Source organism: Oenanthe melanoleuca, chromosome 14, assembly GCF_029582105.1.
Source record: "Oenanthe melanoleuca isolate GR-GAL-2019-014 chromosome 14, OMel1.0, whole genome shotgun sequence".
NCBI lineage: Eukaryota > Metazoa > Chordata > Aves > Passeriformes > Muscicapidae > Oenanthe > Oenanthe melanoleuca.
In genome coordinates, this window is record NC_079348.1 from 11,000,090 (window position 1) to 11,017,763 (window position 17,674).

The 17,674-nt window shown below is 48.2% G+C and overlaps 1 protein-coding gene across 3 annotated transcripts in view; it reads left to right on the forward strand.

The window, feature by feature from the left end:
- Positions 1 to 2,228: 2,228 nt before the first annotated feature.
- The window catches only part of CARHSP1 (calcium regulated heat stable protein 1), a 39,369-nt gene continuing 23,923 nt past the window's right edge, over positions 2,229 to 17,674 (forward strand). Inside the window, exon 1 of one of the 3 annotated variants that reach the window (XM_056503703.1) lies at positions 2,229 to 2,314. The gene's annotated coding sequence lies outside the window, so the exon portion shown is untranslated. Of the gene's footprint in view, positions 2,315 to 4,189; positions 4,366 to 17,674 lie in introns of those variants that run through there. The other 2 variants (XM_056503704.1, XM_056503705.1) reach the window with 2 other exon arrangements.

Here is a 17,674-nt window from a genome sequence, read left to right on the forward strand (position 1 = left end):
CAGCATGCACAATGCAAACCCGTGGATGCAGTGAAGAATGGAAGGCAAGCTGCTTGGCATCTGATGTTGAGTTCACAGGGGGAGAGCAGGGAGCAGGGGACAGTATTTTATTTGTGTCAGGCAGTCAATATTAACAGAATAAAAGGCAAATTACAGAAACAGTTCTTCTTTAAGGCTGTGTTTTTCTGTTAGAATTGGTTTGGGTTATTTTAAGGAAGCCTATTGCATGAGAAGTAAAACCACCAAAAAGGCAAGATGTGGTCTTAAAACATCCCAGTTTCCCTGGAGCTTACCTTGCTGAAAAGCTCAGCTTTTCTGTGTTTCTGCTTCATCTCAATCCATAGATGTTATTTTTCCTGAAGTAAAAAACTTATCCTTTTGACTGTGAAGACAAACAATCTGAGACATCAGGTTTGGGAGCTGAGTATTAGATGACTGTATCAGGACCAAGAGAGGGATAGCCTGACTGACCTTAAAATGTTTGGTGGCTGTGTAGTTTCTGACTGATTTCATGCCTCTGCTCATGATAAACATAATCTTTCTTTAGAAGAAGTGGAACCTGAAAAAGAACTAGCAAAGAGAAAAAATAATCTGCAGCAACTGGATGGGTTGTGCCACCTGCCAACCTGCTCACTGATGACTTCTGCACTGGTGTGGAGTCCTCTGTTTCCTGATAAAGAACTTGGAGCTGGTTTAGTGTAAGAGAAGGAAAAAGGAATGTAAGAAGATACCCCTGCTCAAGGCAAGCTCATGCAGCTCTCACAGTTTCACTAGCCAAATGGAATAGCCAGCTGGCCAGATTAGGAGCTAAGCAATACCTGTTTGGTAGGGTTTTGCTACACCTTCCAGGATGACAAAATGGGAGGTGATTACAGCTTGGAGCTGACCTACTTCTTGTCATGACATTGTGTCCCAAGCTTGGCCGTGGGGCTCAGCAGCTAATTTCTCACCCTGCTATTAAGAGTGCTCTGGATTTGATAACTCAGTTTGGGGACTAAATCCTCCCCTGAGGGAAAGGTGGACAAATGTTTGTTAAATTCTTGTTGAGAAGGTTGTGTTAGTGTTACTTTTAGCACATTGTGTTATTGATGACTATATGACAGTTTGGGGCTTTGTTTTTATTGTTTCAAATCTCTGTAAACAATTTGCAAGGTTATTTGTATCTTTAGTTAATGTGAATTGAATTTTAACCCTGACCACAGAGGAAGATCCATTTCTTTATGAACATTTTTTTCCCTGGGTCTTTTTGCTATGGTTTATCTAAGAACAGCAAAGACACCCTCAGTTCCTACGCTCTGCAAACTGAGCAGAGCTCATCTGAAGCGTGATTCAGAATTACAGATGATTAAGATAGTGAGAGCACACAATAACTTGTCAGATGCTTGGTAGGAAAAAAACTGATCTGGCAAAATAGAATGAGTGTATGCCATTATATAGTAAACAGCCTTAAGGGAAAGGCAGATGCCACTTTTTGTGGCTGGCACAATGGTGGGTTCCAGCCAGCACTGGGACTGGGCAATGGAACATGAAGTGCAATAGAGCACTCTGGACTGAGGCATACTTAAAATGCCACATATTCAAGGAGTTATTTTTCCTCCTATTATTCTCTATTACAGTCTTATTGCTCTAATCTTTAAGAACCTGTTCCTGATTTCCAGGCACAATTCATTCATGTCCAGCCTACACTCTCTGTGCTCCTGCCAACCATAGCTTTTAGATTAAATAGTTCTGAAGCCCCATCCGGAACTGGAAACCGGGATTGCCTTTGTGATGCGTGGAGCAATCCTAGACCAATTCATGCCTTTTTATCAGAGTATTTGCCCTATGTTGACAAGCAGCACCCATCTCACTATTTCAGAGTTGTTCAAGCCACCTCATCCTTGCTGCTTCACAGGGACGTGTATCACCCACCATTACTAATGAATCACATTACCTGATCCATTTTCCCCCCACACACTCATTTCCTTGACTCAAATTGTGTAAGTAATTGCACTTTGAATACTTTAAATGAATGAAAGGGGGTATAATGAAGCCATGCTATCAAGAAATCCTTCTGGTTTGTTTTTTTTTCCGCTGTCAGGACTGCTGAGGGAAATGAGACACAGCCCCGAGCTGTGTCTGAGCAAGCAGGAAAGGAGAGAGGCAGGCGAGTCCTGCAGCTCTGGACCTCCTCCTGCCCTCCTCCCAGCTGCGAGGTGCTCCTTGCTGGCCCAGCCCAGCAGCACTGGCTGTGGGGAACATTCCCAGCCCTGCCTGCATCCTGAAGGAGCTGCCCTGCTGCCGGCCGCCCCACACCAGGGACAGAAGGAGCAAGGTAGGCACGTGGGCTGGAAACCATTCACTGGTCTCAGTAATCGTCCTGAGAGAAAGGAGAAGGGCAGGGAGACAAGTTGGAGTTTGGGGGAAGCTGGAACCTCTCCTGTCTCCAGCAGTTGTTGAGAAAAAGAGGCAGGCAAAATCCCATTTCCTACTGTGGTAGCTGGGGGTACACACACACACACACACACACACACACACACACACACACACACTCACACACACACACACACACACACACACACACACACACTCACACACACACACTCCCAGGGGGTCCCTCAAACCCCCATCTGCTGCTGAAAACCAGCCTGAGGCTGTGGGCATCCATTGCCATGGATCTCCCAAGGGCTCTGCATTCCTGCCTGGGAAGCAGAGGCAGAGAGGGAAGAAAGAGGGAGACTCAGGAGTGCTGAGCCCTCGAGGAAAGCACAGCTCCAATCCCAGACTGTGTGACTGGGGACCCTGCTCTGAACAGCGCTCACTTCTGCAGTGCCTTCATCCTCCTCCACCTCGGAAAAAGCAGTTTTGGCACACAAAACAAAGGAGAAAAAATTTCCAGGAATAAATATTTAATTGTAGCTTTAATTAATATTTTAAACAAAAGAAGTAATCAGTCCTGTAACTGTATCTTAGAAAGAGGTGAGATCTTGTGTGGAACAGAACAGGATGGAGAAGTAAAGTACTTTAGAAGACAACCATGTGGTTGACACAGGAAGCTGGTTGCTGCATATTGTGAGACCTCTTCTAGATGCCCTGTCTCAGGTCAAACTCACTCTGTTATGTGTCCTCTGTTTGCTTTTCCTCATGAAAAAATGCCCTGCTAAGATCTGTGTGTGGTATTTTCATTACAAATTGTTCAGTGCTGTTTCTTGTGTGATTATGGCTGGCTGGAAGAGTGTATATGTCTGTCTCCTGAGTCTCACCTTTGTAATGATATGTGGGCACGCTTTGTCTGGTATCTACAAGTGGGAAAGAACTAGAACAGATTCACTTTTTAAGCTTGCTTTGTAAAACCATCTTTATAAACTACTGTGGGTTATTATCAGCTAGGGAAATTATGCACAAATGGAAGCATTGCTAAAACTGGATGCTGGATGAAGACAGCGCTCTTTGTCCCAAGGTCTCTCGGCAATTATTGTGTTCCAGTAAAGTCTGTGGCCATAAACCTGGACTGTGCCATCAGTTGTCCAGCTGTCCTGCTGTCCCCAGGCCCTGTGTGACAGCTCTGCTCGTGCAGGAGATGCCAAGCACATCCAAATGACAGCAGTACGGAACACACGCGTGTGCGCTCTCGGCAGCGCACACCGCGGCCGCGCTCCTCGTCCCCACCGCAACATTCGGGAGGATTTACCAGGATTATCTGTAACTTCTCCCGGTTCTACAGAGCTCTGTGGCCATGCCATCCTTTCCTTAACTCCCCGCTGCTGTTGTGGTTTCGTTTTGTGCCGGCGCTCTCGGGGCCGCAGCATCCCGGACCAGCCGCGGCGCTGTCGGCCGAGCGGGAGCGGAGCGGGGCGGGCGGAGCGGGGCGAGAGGAGCGGTGCGGGGCGGAGCGGGGCAGAGAGGAGCGGGGCAGAGAGGAGCGGGGCAGAGAGGAGCAGTGCGGGGCGGAGCGGGGCAGAGAGGAGCTGTGCGGGGCGGAGCGGGACACAGAGGAGCAGCGCGGGGCGGAGCGGGGCAGAGAGGAGCAGTGCGGGGCGGAGCGGGACAGAGAGGAGCGGGGCAGAGAGGAGCGGTGCGGGGCGGAGCGGGGCAGAGAGAAGCTGTGCGGGGCGGAGCGGGGCAGAGAGAAGCTGTGCGGGGCGGAGCGGGGCAGAGAGGAGCGGTGCGGGGCGGAGCGGGGCAGAGAGGAGCGGCGCGGGGCGGAGCGGGACAGAGAGGAGCGGTGCGGGGCGGAGCGGGGCGAGAGGAGCGGCGCGGGGCGGAGCGGGGCTCCCCGGCCCTCCCCTCCTCTCCTCTCCCCTCCTCTCCCCTCCGCGGCACAGCCCCACACCAGCCCGGGGAGCGGGGCCGCCAGCCCGTCCTGCCCAGCCCTGCCCAGCCCAGGTGAGCGGGGTCTCTGCCGTGGGGATACAGCGAGCATCCTTTGGGAGGTTGGCTCCTCACCCCCTCGGGAGGTGTCTGCTGCCCCGTTCTGCTTCTCCGGGGCGCTGGATTCATTTCGCTTCCGAGATGAGGGCCGGTTCCTGTCGTTTTGTTTTGTTTGTTTGTTTCGGTTTTTTAGCACTTTCGCCTTTCTGTTGCGCTTTGGAGTTGGGGATGTGGCATTGTTACTCGGGGGATGGCTTGTTTTAGAAACGAGGAGCGAGACAAAGAGTGCTGAACGAGAGCTTTCAGCCACTAGGAAGAGAAAGGACTGGCTGCTCAGAGGGGCTCTGCACAACTCGGAGCCTCGTTAGAGACTGTGGCTGTACGTGAGCTGCCCGCTCTTGCAGTCAGCGCTTCTGCTCAGGAAAATGGGAAAGCGCAAACATGGGGGAGCAACCCTTTCTGAGTGTTCCCTTGGCGTGCTGGATGTGTGTGCGTGTCACTTCTTGCTCTTGTAGGGGAGCCTCCGAGGCTGATTTTTGGATCTGCTCCTCTGAATTTGTCTTTCAAGGAGGGGATATGGAGTTCTTTTCTGATGCTGTTTTTGCTGGCACTGTCGAGCTACTTCTGAGAAATGTTTGCAAAATGTTTTGTGGTACAAGATTTGATTTCTTAGAGAGTCTCAGAAAACTTTCAGGCTGCTTTGACATGACTGTCCTGGTCGTAATTTTTGTGAGTTCAAAAGGGGTTTTTTGACTGCTGTTCTTAACCTTTACTTTCTGATTATTATCTTATGTTTGGTAAACATAATTTCTTTCCTTCTGTTGATTATTAATAATGGAAGATAGCAAGGCCTGTGAACGTAGCTGCAGAGGACTTGGGCTTTCACAAAGCTATCTTAGTATTACGTTAAATCTAAAGAGGCTTAACTAACATATAGAAAAAAAAAAAAGTTAAAAAAAGCCACAATTCATATGAAGGCTTTGGGTGTTTACAGGAAACAGAAAGAAAGGGTAGGAAAGATGAGCCTGTTCTCTGACAATGGGTTTATTTTCACATTCTACGTGGGGGTGTAAAGCAGAGAAAACAGTTTTCTCCCAGTGGCCCTTTGCAGGGGCAGAGCTGAGGCAGGAGCTCGTCCCACGGCCCCAGTGTGCTGTGACACCCACCTGTGACATAACCAGGTGTGTGCTTGTGCTGCTGCTCTGTCCCCGTGTTCTGGGCACCTGCTGCTGCCTGCAGCTACACTGCACCCTGAGCTTCTGCCGCTGTGCTTTGCCCAGGGTTGTGAATATTTTGGCCAGCACCATCCCCTCCTTTACTTACGTGTATGTAAGCACAGAAATGTTTATCTGCAAGTAATTTGAAATTGGCCAGGTACTGCTGCCTTCTGTCTTGTCTTACAGCTGTGGCTTGCTGGGTGGTGCTGTCCTTCGGGTGAATGCAGGTTTTATATTCAGTTAAGGAGTTAAACCCACCATGAACGTGACTGCATCTGCTGCCAGTAGAGCTCCCTCACAACAAACTGCCAGACCCTGTTTGTGCACCACAGCAAATGTGGTTCCTGGGAGGAAATGTGGTGTGGGGGGTTCTTTCTAGGTGATAGGACCAGCGGGCTGTGCCAAGGTCATTCTTGGTGTCAAGCCTGACAGTGACAGATGTAAATAAATCCTTCCATTTCACCCTGAGGGGGCAGTGGGTGCAGAAGGAGATGGGGTTTCTTTTATTGTGGCTGGGGTGACTTCAGGGTGAACGGTGAAGTTACTTATTGCACCTTTTTGTCTCAAGTTTCTATAAGAAAAAAAAAAGTATATTTTTTTTTTAAATTACTGGGCCTGTAATAGACCTGACCGGGTTTGATAGTAACAACTTGAAACTTGGGAAAGACGGATGGGGATCAGCATTAGCAACATTTGTGGATAGTGTAACTGTTCAAGTCTAGATTGATAAATATTCTGGCTTGGTGGTGAGAGTTGTTGGTTAATCTGCCCCTTCATCTGGAAGGTTTCTGGCAGAGACTAAGGAGAGGAATTCAGCTTGAAAATGTAAACTCCACCAAAATGAAGGGGAAGGATGAGTGGGGATCACATCCCTCCCCTGGGGCTGGCAGCTTCCATTTCCTGGGGGCCGGGAGGCTGGGAACAGCATTGTGCACAGAGGGGTGGCAGTCTTTAAGAGGAAAAAAAAGGAATGAAACGTTTGGGTTTTTTCTGCACAACAGTTTTAAAACTCAAATCCTGATTTTTGCAACAGGTTGATGTGGAAAACAAAAAAACCAACAAAAACAAACAAACAAAAAAATCTAGCTGCAACACTGTACAGAAAGGTGCAGAGGGGTGACTTGAGTTTGCCTGATGTGTCACTCCCCAGCACAGTTCAGACAAAATGAAATATAGAAAGTGTTCATCTGACTAAGTGCTTCGCCCCTTCTCTCAGAGCGGGGCAGAGGCAATTGTTCTGTTTCCTCCTCTCGCTGTGTCTTTTCCTCGTTTTTGAGGCAACTCCCAGGGCAGATCAGCGATCTTTGCTTCCTGCCTGCCGCACTGATTGCGGCTGGTTTCGCTCGGGGCTGGGGGTGCAGGAAACATAAAAAACTGGGGCTCGCTCCGCTCCGTGCCCCGGCTGCGCCGCTCGGGGCGAACCTCGGCGGCGAGCAGCGCTTCCAGGGCTGTCCGTGTGTCTGTCCGTGTGTCTGTGCGTCTGTCCGCGCCCTGGCGGCCGGACATGAGCCCCCGTTAGCAGGGACAGCCCTGGGCAGCGCTCCCTGCTCACTCACATCGCTGCCCGCAGAGCTCCGAACAAACAGATGCCTCTTGCCTTTGTAAACAGACAGGAGCGAGATCACTTTCTGCCGAGATCTCGCTTTCCCCCTCCCCTCTTCACAAGGTACAGAAGATGCAGAGGTGGGATCGGATCCCCTGCGGCAGGAGGTGACACCCCGGAGCGTCCCCGCCTTGGGGAACAGAAGTGTTCTTTCTTTGTCTCTGTGCTGTGCAGGAGACACTCACTTGGCTTCGGTTTGTGTCATTTTTGGGGCATGTGGAGCACACCAAAGTGGTGTTTCTGGTGTCTGCCCCCCCGAGGGAAGCTGTGAAACGCCATGTGAGTCAAACCGCATCTGCCCGGGCTTGGCTGCGGTGCCTCGGGCAGGGGGGGCTGCCCGGGAGCCTGACCTCACTAATGGACCTCACTTCAGCAGCCTGGATCCCTCCTGCTTCACGGAAACCAGCAGCCCTGTGCTTCCTCCGGTGCTGCAATCCTGCTGATTGATTTCAGAGCTTCCAGCTCTTCATTTGCCGTTGGTTTGCACAGCAGCTTTTTTATTTTGGGTCCATTTAAAATATATATATGTAGATAGATAGATAGATAGATAGATAGATAGATAGATAGATAGATAGATAGATAGATAGATATGAAGCAAAGTCACCTATCAAATCTTTAAAAAATAACAGTTGTCTTGGGCCTAATGACACTCACATCGAGGTTCTTGCATTATTAATGCAATTTGGAAACTGAATAGAAGTCTAAAGAAAATGAACATTAAATGTTTGATCCATGGTTTGCTAGCCTCTGCTTGCCTTGAATTGTGTATTTCTTCAGGGAGGAGCTAGTGATAGGGGCAAGGTCTTGACAGATGTTAACCAGGGTGTTTCAAGGACAGCAATTATGAATTTGGTCTTTGGGTGCTTGCCCAGCTTTTTGGGCAGTAACTGGTGGCCTGTGAGCACACTCCTTGCCCAGCACTGGGGTCTGGGAAGGTAAACCTGGCTGTGGCCAGATAGCAGAGGGGTGAAGGCACAGAGAGAGCCAAACAACCTGCAGCTACATCCCAGGGGTTGGGAACTGCTAGGGAGGGCTCTATCACCTTCCTCTGGAAAAAGCAAGCACGCCTGTGTGCACCAGGTGTTCCCTACCCCGATGGCTCCACGCCTCATCTGATCACACACTGCTTTGTGCAGGTCCAAGCACAACAGAGAACCTTGACCTGGTGCCTTCTCTGGAATATTAAACCTTGCTGGTCCTTTGCCTCATGAGCAGCACATGACTGGGGAAGTGAGGAGCATTAGGGGCTAAGGCTGATCCCCAGGAGGAGCTGGTGCTGGTGCTGCTCTGGGTGGGAGCTCGTGGGCCAAAGCACTGGGGGGAAGCCAGGCTGGCCAGGCACTGATGGTGCCACAGCCACCAGGCCCCAGAGGAACTTGGTCAGAGCTTCCACACTGTGCTGGCAGAGCCTCTAGCAAAGGGCCTGTCCTGCCAAACACTTGTCACATCATGGTGAGGACAGGCTGCCACTGGAGACACACTGCCTGCTGAGAACTGGAGTGGGAACCTCTGCTTCCAAAAGACTGTTTATCCAGTGGACCGTTTGGATAAGGAGGTTTCCAGCCCATCTGGTTCTCACCTTGTGCTCCCAGTGCTGGTTTTGGCCAGGGTGGGAGGGATGGTGAATTCTCTGCCATGAATCCCACTGAGTTCCTTCAGGCACGGCTCTGCATCTTAGAAGTTTCCCAGAAGCACTGCTTTTCCCAAAGTTTCAAATTCTTTGCCACTTGCTATTTAAGAGAATGCCCAGACAAAGAGTAGACTGTGTTCAGGAAATGAACATTTAATCTTGCCTGTCCAGTGAGGGGAGGAATATTCTTTTTATGTCGGTCCTGGTTTAATGTTTGGTTTGTTTACATTGCACAGCCAGTCAGGCTGATGGAGGCCCTCTGACAAAATGGACTGTGCTGTTTTATGAGCTCCTGACTTCTCAGTGCTTGCTGTCTGCTGGCCTTCCCTTCCTGATATGATTTCAGAAGGCTGGTCAAAGGCATTTGCTTGTTTTCAGTTACATCAATTACTGGATAAAAGTAAGCCATGGTAGTGATTGCAACTTCTTGACAATTACATAAAAGGTTAAATGAAACTGCCAGAAAGCATCATCAAAGAACTTCCTGTTTACAAAATTTATACCTGTTACAGGAGTGTAAATACACATTAAACACATTATTTGGATCTTCTCCCCCAGCTCATCAAGGCAGTGCCTGTCTGTGCAGTGGCAGGTCCACAACAGGAGCTCTGCTGACCTCAGCAAGGAAAGGCAAAATTTACTCAGCTGTGAAGACTGATTTTATTTTCTCCAATACTGAAAGAAAATCTAGCAATGAGAATTATGAAATGTGGTGATAGCCTTTTCATGGAACCTCTTTGTGATGGAGACTGGTAGAAGGAGTTCTTAAAGTTATTTCAAACTATTTAAAGTAGTGGGTTTTTCATCTTACTGGTAGGAGAGACAGAAAATAGAGTGAATATGGATTTTGTGCTATATGGTGTTCCAGAAAGTGTGTTTGAATCTTACATAGGTTTCAGTTTCTGAATAAACATGTTCTTTTTTTCCTATGGAGAAGGGTTTTTTCCCTATCCTGGGAACTGTGTTAGTCCTAGAAATTATTCTCACCAATGTTTAGAACACTAGGAGGAGAAAGTAATATACTTAAATATTTGTGCAGTTCCACTGTTTTCTCATACATTATTTTTTAATGTTGATTTTTTCTTTTCTCCCTGTACCAGACTTAGATAAAAGTGGTCTCCATCCCTGGGGATGTGTGATACACTGCAGTGTGTTTTACCCATGGCAGCAGGGACTTCAGGACAGAGACTCAGTGCTGGAGCCCAGCCCAGGCTGAATGTGGCAGAGCTGGTGCCCAGGCTCTGCCAGCAGCATCCCAGTATCCTGCTGTCACTGTGCTGCTGTCTCACTATCTGTTTTTCACATGCTCACTTCTCTTCCACCCCTCAGGCTTTCCAGGTAGACAAACCTCACCTGAAAAACATCCCAGAGGAATGAAATAAGAAACACAGGTAGCACAGAGAGCTGTCTCAGCACTTACACAGCCCCATGGGGACAAAAGTGGTGTTGCTGGACACTCACCAGACAGGTACATTGAGGTCTGGGATTCTAATCAGATTTGTCCTTAAAGATTCTAATGTGGCTGCATTGCCTCTTCCCTGGCATGGATGCTGAGGAGGATCTCTCTCTGGTACCCTGTGGGGCTCTGCAGTCTGGGATCTGCTGGCCACCAGGAGCAGGGTGAACCCACAAGATGTGCAGAACCATGACATGACTTGTTTGGACTTGGGGTTTGTTCCTGGGGCAGGCACACCCTGAGGATTCTTAGCTGTGTAACACCAGGCTTCACACAAAACATTGCTCTAGATAAAAATAACAAAGGCACTGTTAAACATATCCCTGTCTTTGTTTTTTTCAAATCTCTCTTGGGAGTGGGCCTGGGCCAGCTTTATAAGGTCATGGAGCTAATAGCATGTGGCTAAACAGGTAAATTGAATCAAAACAACCTTTGATAAAGCCATTCAGTGCTGTTCCTGTCTGCAGTGTTTGCTCTGCCTGTGTGTCCCGTGCCCTCTGTGATTGCAGTTGAACAGATGCAGTTTTTGAGGGTAATGATGGCTCTAACACAACACTCAGTACAATTTTCTATTAAACACCTGCTTCTATATGGAGGTTTAGTTTTATACCTGAACTTGCATGCCTCAAGACTTGCCTGCTTTTTTTCAACTCTAACATTTGATTTTTACCTTGCCTGAAAAGCTTGAGCTGCCTGTTCCCTTTCTGTGCTCTGTGCTGGTTTTTGAGCCCTCACACAGCAGCCACAAATAGCAGCAGCAGTGCCTGTGATTCTGGACAGCTCTGTCCTGCTCAGCACAGGCTGGGGCCGTGGCTCTGGAAGTCACACACAGTGAATGTTTTGTTGATGTGTCAGTGGCAGAAGTCGAGCCCAGCACACGTGCCCGTGCTGCCACTGCAGTTTTGCAGCACTAAATGACTCCTTTTGCATTTGGCTGGCTGTGAGCACAGGCTGGATGTGATGTGCTGAGCCAGAAAGACTGGTTTGTGCACACATGGTAATCAGGGAGGGCATCACACTCCCCACAGGTCCCTCTCCTCACTAGCTGGCCCTGAACCGTGAGTGCCTGTGTAGGCTGGCTGGACCAGGGCTGCTGTGAGCAGTTTTGAGACTCAAGAATAATTTCTTTTCCTAGAAATCTAAAGTGCATCACCAGTGGTGTTTTCCAAGCTGCCATGTGAGAGGATGTGATGGAAGGTTTGTACCAGGTGTAGCTGCCAGGGGATTTGGGGTGGTTATTGGGGTGGCTGGTGTGCCTGGAGGCTGTGGGCTGTGCTCTGGATGCATCCCAGGTCTGACTGCAGCTGTAGAACTGCCTGTCAGTGAGAAAAATCACCCAGACCTCTGTAAAGCAGCAGCTGGCAGTGGGGATGCAGGATTGAGCAGGTCTGTAAGGTAAAATACAACATTTTCTGTTTGGACAAGGAGTTTGGTTATCCAAGCTTGCTTACATATTCTCTGTTCCACAAGTTGTTTGGTTATGTAAGAAAAGCCAAACCTGTGCAACATCTTACCCTATAGATGCAAGTTAAACATATTAAGGCAATTTTAGCTTGAGAGTTGAGAGGTAACCATTAGTTTGACTAATGGTGTTGATGGAGGACTTGCCTCCTGCTGGAGCATGAGGACACTGAGAGGGGTCTCAGGGTCACAAGCACAAATCTGTGTACAGCAGGGAGGGATATATTGGAAATTGTGTTGAGGGATGGTAATGGAGGGAGGAAAAAACAGAAATGCAATTGTTAAGGGGGCCAGCAATCTTTAAATATATATATATATATATGTGTATGTATATTTATTTATTTATTGAAATTTCTCCATTAAAATTTAGGTCTATCAGCCCATCAGATACAGAGCATTTTCTGTTTCTTGAATTATTTCAGTCAATTTTATATTTTTTGGTCATTAATTGCCACAGATGCAGGTTCATAATTCTGTCTCTGTCACAAACCTTTTGTTGAATTGATTTTTGAGTGATCCACTTGAAACAGACTCAAGTTACTAGCCTGGGATGATTAAACATAGGCACAGAAAGTGCCAGGCAGTGGGATTGTGCATTGGGGTAACCAGGAAGCAGAGCCTGGCCTGTCCCAAAGGGCATCTGGGGTCTCTGGGTGCCTCACAGAACTGGTGTGAGGATCAAGTTATTTTTGAGTGGTTTCTGACTTTGCACCCTGCCAACTGCATCTTGCTGGAATGCTGGCAGATGAAATACCCTCAGAGGATTTATTTTTTTTCTTTGCCAATACATTTATGCCTCATAAATTTCCATGGTTATAGATCTCTGTAATGTGAACTGTTTTCCCCTACTGAAAATGTTGATTAGGGAGGAAACACAGTGAACTAATTGTTCTGAGTAACACTTGAGCCACATAAATATTTCAGGGGATTTCAGTAGCCTTAAAAGGCTCAAAGTTGCACATGAAAAAACTTAACCACAATTGTGCCTGAAGTTTTGTGATGGGAGAGGAGGCTGAAAAGGGGAGAACTTTAGAAAAGTCTGTAGGGATTTACATTTGTATAACTTCTTTATAATAGTATGACACTGTATAACCCATTTGCCTTGTAGATGAGCCTTAAGATGCTTAGACATAAGACACATGAGAGAATTTTATGTTTTGGTATAAATATTTTCTGCCAATATGAAATAAATCCTGGAATAAATTCCCAGGGGATGCTCCAGCATGGGAGCAATGGCAGAGGGAAAGCTTCAGACTTGCAAAAGCACTGAAGGAGGAGCTGGGTTCCAAAGCTGCAGAGCAAGCACTGGAAGGGACAGAAAGTTCCCTTTTCAGCCATATATTGTATTTTGTCTGGGACATACATCAGCTCACTGTGACTGGGCATGTTAACAAGTCTAGGATGAGATATATGAAGTGCTGCCTCTGCTGTCCCAGAACAGAGCTCCCAGCCCTGGCTGATGGAGGAGTGATGAAGGCAGCAGGGACCTGGAGTGACCAGCACAATGGTTCTGCACTGGGGACCATAAACACTGAAGAGATAATATCTGCTTTCTGGCCCAAACCAGCTAGCTTGTTGACAAAGCTAAATCTTCAGAAATATTTGATACTAGCAGGGTTTATTGTCTAAGAAAGAGCCATGGCAGCCATTCAAATGACAAATTGGGGAGTGCTTTGTTTAAAAGGGCATAAGGTTTTTCATTTGTACTTGGAAATTTAAGGGAGGGTGGGGGGCAAGAACACCAGAAACAGCTTGTAACTCCTCCTGCTCTCTACCCTCCTTATGTCACTTCTGTTAGAATATTTAATATTTGATTTACCAATAAGTTTGTACACCCTTTCTTGTGTGCTCCTCTAAGCTAATGGTTTCTCCCATTTGTTTATTTACATATTCTTTTTCCATTTCTAATTTACTGCTGCCTTTTGGTCTCACTCTCCTTTCTTAATTTCCCTGTAAAAAGGGCCTCTCCTCACTGTCCACTAAAAGGAGTGGAGGCTCATTTTCATAGACAGTTAAGCTGTGGGACTCCTTGCCACAGGACACTGCAGAGGTTAAAAGATTATATGAGCTCAGGAAGGGCCTGAAAAATCTCATAGGAGGTTATTTAATACACTTTGCAACATTTAGTTTGCTATTTCTTTAAATGGGAATGAAGGAAAAGTGTTGAGAGAGCACTGTGCACTCATATTTAACCCTGACCCAGGCAGCCACACCTGGCTACCAGTGTTGGATCAAGTAAAGCCATCCTGATGCTCCCCAGTTTTACTGCAAGGGTCCTTTGTGATCTCCCTTCACACTTCCCTGTACCCTTATCCCAGCTGTGTGAAGACTGGGGACACCAGCACTTGCTCCTGGAGGTGTCCTTGGCTGCAGGGGCTGGGTTGGATTGGGTTGGATTGGGTTGGATTGGATTGGGTTGGGTTGGATTGGGTTGGATTGGATTGGATTGGATTGGGTTGGATTGGGTTGGATTGGGTTGGATTGGGTTGGATTGGGTTGGACTGGGTTGGACTGGATTGGGTTGGATTGGGTTGGATTGGGTTGGATTGGATTGGACTGGATTGGGTTGGGTTGGATTGGATTGGACTGGATTGGATTGGATTGGATTGGGTTGGGTTGGATTGGATTGGACTGGATTGGATTGGACTGGATTGGGTTGGATTGGGTTGGGTTGGATTGGATTGGACTGGATTGGGTTGGATTGGGTTGGGTTGGGTTGGATTGGGTTGGGTTGGATTGGATTGGACTGGATTGGGTTGGGTTGGATTGGGTTGGGTTGGATTGGGTTGGGTTGGATTGGATTGGGTTGGATTGGGTTGGGTTGGATTGGATTGGGTTGGATTGGATTGGGTTGGATTGGATTGGGTTGGGTTGGATTGGATTGGGTTGGATTGGATTGGGTTGGGTTGGATTGGGTTGGGTTGGATTGGATTGGGTTGGATTGGGTTGGGTTGGATTGGATTGGGTTGGGTTGGATTGGATTGGGTTGGATTGGATTGGGTTGGGTTGGATTGGGTTGGATTGGATTGGATTGGGTTGGGTTGGACTGGATTGACACCTGGGTTGGAGCTGGGCTTTGGGAGCTGGTGTCTGTGTCTCTGCTGGGGCTCTGGCACTGCAGGGGTGGCTGGCAGTGGCTTTGGGAGCAGCTGGGCAGTGCAGGGCCATGGTGTCCTGTTCCTGGGGCTTGAGTTTTGCCCCAGGCTGCCCAAGAAGCCCAGATAAAACATTCCAGATGGAACAGCTTCTCCTGGCTGCTTCAGGCAGACTTCAGCCACTTCAGGTGCTTAGTTGCAAGCAATGCCTAAAACTTAGGCTGTCAGCTCTTTTGTGAAACCATCTTCTGCTTGCAGCACCTTCTCAGCCAGCTAAGAGAAGAGATCTGGGAAAGCTGCACAGAAATTCTGCAGGCAACTTTATTTCTGTCCACGAAGGAGTCCAGAAGCAGTCTGAATATATAGAGTATCAAAGGGGTTTTTATAGGGTTGGGTGCCTTAGAAAACGGACCAATAATATTAAAGATTGAAAACCTATCCAACTACTTAAAGGTTTTACATGAAAGTGACCAATTACTTGAAGGAAAAAAGGACCAATTAGAGCACTAAAAGATAATGCAGGGGGCTACAGAGAGGGTGAGATATTTCTAGCATGAGTCACCCTAAGGAAGCAATTTCTTATCTAAGGGATGATTTTCCAGGGAGGCCCTGAAAGGGATTCTGAATCATCCACAGTGTCCCTGCTGCCACAGGAGCAGCCAGGGCTGGGGCTGGCAGCTCACACAGAAAGCAGCTGGCAGACCAAAAGCAAGGCAGGATGCTGGGCATCTCAGGCCAGGCTGGGGCTGGCTCTGTGCCCCTGGATGTGCTGCACAGGGATGGGTGTGACAGCCCATCCACCTGCCTGGTTGGTGGCAGGTGTTGTGTCCTGCCCAGGTGAGAACCCCCTTTTCCACCTGGTCACATCAGCCAACACTGCAGGTGCACAGCAACACTTGCACCCAATTACCACCATCATCCTCAACCATCATCTTCATCCTTGCTTGGGAAGAGCTCCCAGAGCAGGGTGCTGGTCTGGAACCCGTCACTGCTTGTCCAGGCTTGCAGTTTCAGAGAAACTCAGAGAGTTTTCCACCTCTTGCAATCTGTTTTTAAACAAAAGGAGTTGGGTAAGTGAGGTTTTATGGGCAAATTGAAGGCTTGGACTTCTGTGAGAGTGTGAGGGAAGGTGTGCTGGTTTTGGGACAGCTCCCTGCCATTCCCAGCCTGTCCTGAGGAAGTTACCACTGTGCTGGAGTGTTCTGCTCCCACTGGAGCACTTTTTCACAAGAGGCAGGAGGGCACCTGGTCCTTCCCATGTGATTGTCACTCTGAGCAAGCCCAGTGCCTGCTGTCCCCATGGCAGCTGGCAGCACACCTGGTTCCAGCCTCCTCACCTGTGGGGGACCTGGCTAGCTCTGCCCCAGGCAGTCTGGAGGAGCAGGTTTGTGACTCATCAATCATGGCAAATACTGGATTTCCATGACAGAGGATCCAGATTCCTCTCTGTTTTTGATAAAATGAGCCACAGGTATCACCATATGTCCTTCAGTATAATCCTAAACTAGTTGAAACAAGTATTTAACCTGACTAACCACTCAGTTCCTTCACCTAAACTTTTTTTGTTGTTGTTATTCAAGTGCACCTATCAGCTCTCATGAACAGTGGAAAATAAGGGACTGCAGGAAGTCCTCATCTCTATCAAAGTGCTGTATAGGTTGCTGATGACTGAATTCCCTCTCAGTGGTCTCTGCTGTGCAGGGTGGGCTCGTGCTGCCCAGGCAGCAATTCCTTCAGACACAGACACTGCTCACTGCAGGAGCATTTGGGGACAAAGTGCTCAGTGCTGAGATTGATGGAAATTGCTGCTGCTGTTTGTAAACTAAACCCTGTTTCAATCCAAATTAATTTGTATACTGAAACAAGCTATAGGAATTTTGTTTACCTTGCAATTAGGCTTTAACTGGACACGGTTGGGCAATGCTTGGTCTCCATTAACAGACAAACCCCTGCAGTGTGTGGGCACTGCCCTGCAGCCTCCAAGAGCCCCATGCTTACACCACAATCCTCTGTGACATGTCACACACATGTTGCAACTCCTCTGAGCTGCTAATTGAGAGAGCAGTGTTAATTGTGGGGAGTTAGTCACGCAGCCTGAGCTGCAAGGGGAAGCTCTCAGTTTCATAACTGTGTTTTGTAAGTGCTGCTCTCCATTGTGCAGGGCAGTGCTGGGATCTCACCCTGCTGGGCTCCTGCTGTGCCAGAAAGGGCTCTGGGAAGGGCTCCAGGCAGGGGCAGTGCTGTGGCAGGTGCTCAGGCACCTCAGAGAGGGAGCTGGGACACCCTTAGCCCCCACTTCTACCTGGGCAGGGAGTCCTGGTGCCTTCACTCTCAGCAGATGGGAGCAAGGGGCTGTGGATTTTCCTGCTGAGAAGAGGTTTTCCAGGTGTCAGCAGAAGAGCAGGTGAAGCTGAGGGGTTTGTCTGCACAGCTTCCTTAGAGAAGGAAAGAAATGCAGCTGCACAGAATAAATTTGGAAGCCAGGATATTTGAAAGTGAAAATTAAAAAAAAAAAAAGTAAGAGGAGATTATGGTGTTGTTTCTAAATCCAGGAAAAGCCTAGAAAACAAACAGATTTTCAGATGTCTTTTAGACATGCTTTTCAGATTCCTTTTAGAGATTGGAAGGAAAGAGAACTTGCAGAAGCTGCATCTGAAAGCAGCTGCTCTTGGGGAGCTTTGTTCTGTCTTTGAGAAAATCCTCATTTTCCAGGCAAACGTTGCCAGTGCTGTCCTGCCCATGGACCACTGTGGTACCACCTGAGAGCAGCTCCTCCAGACAGGGTCATTTCCAGACTAAGGAGGCCAGAGGGAGAATTTTCTCCATGCTGGAGCCCTGAAGGGTGCAGAGCAGCATTCCCTG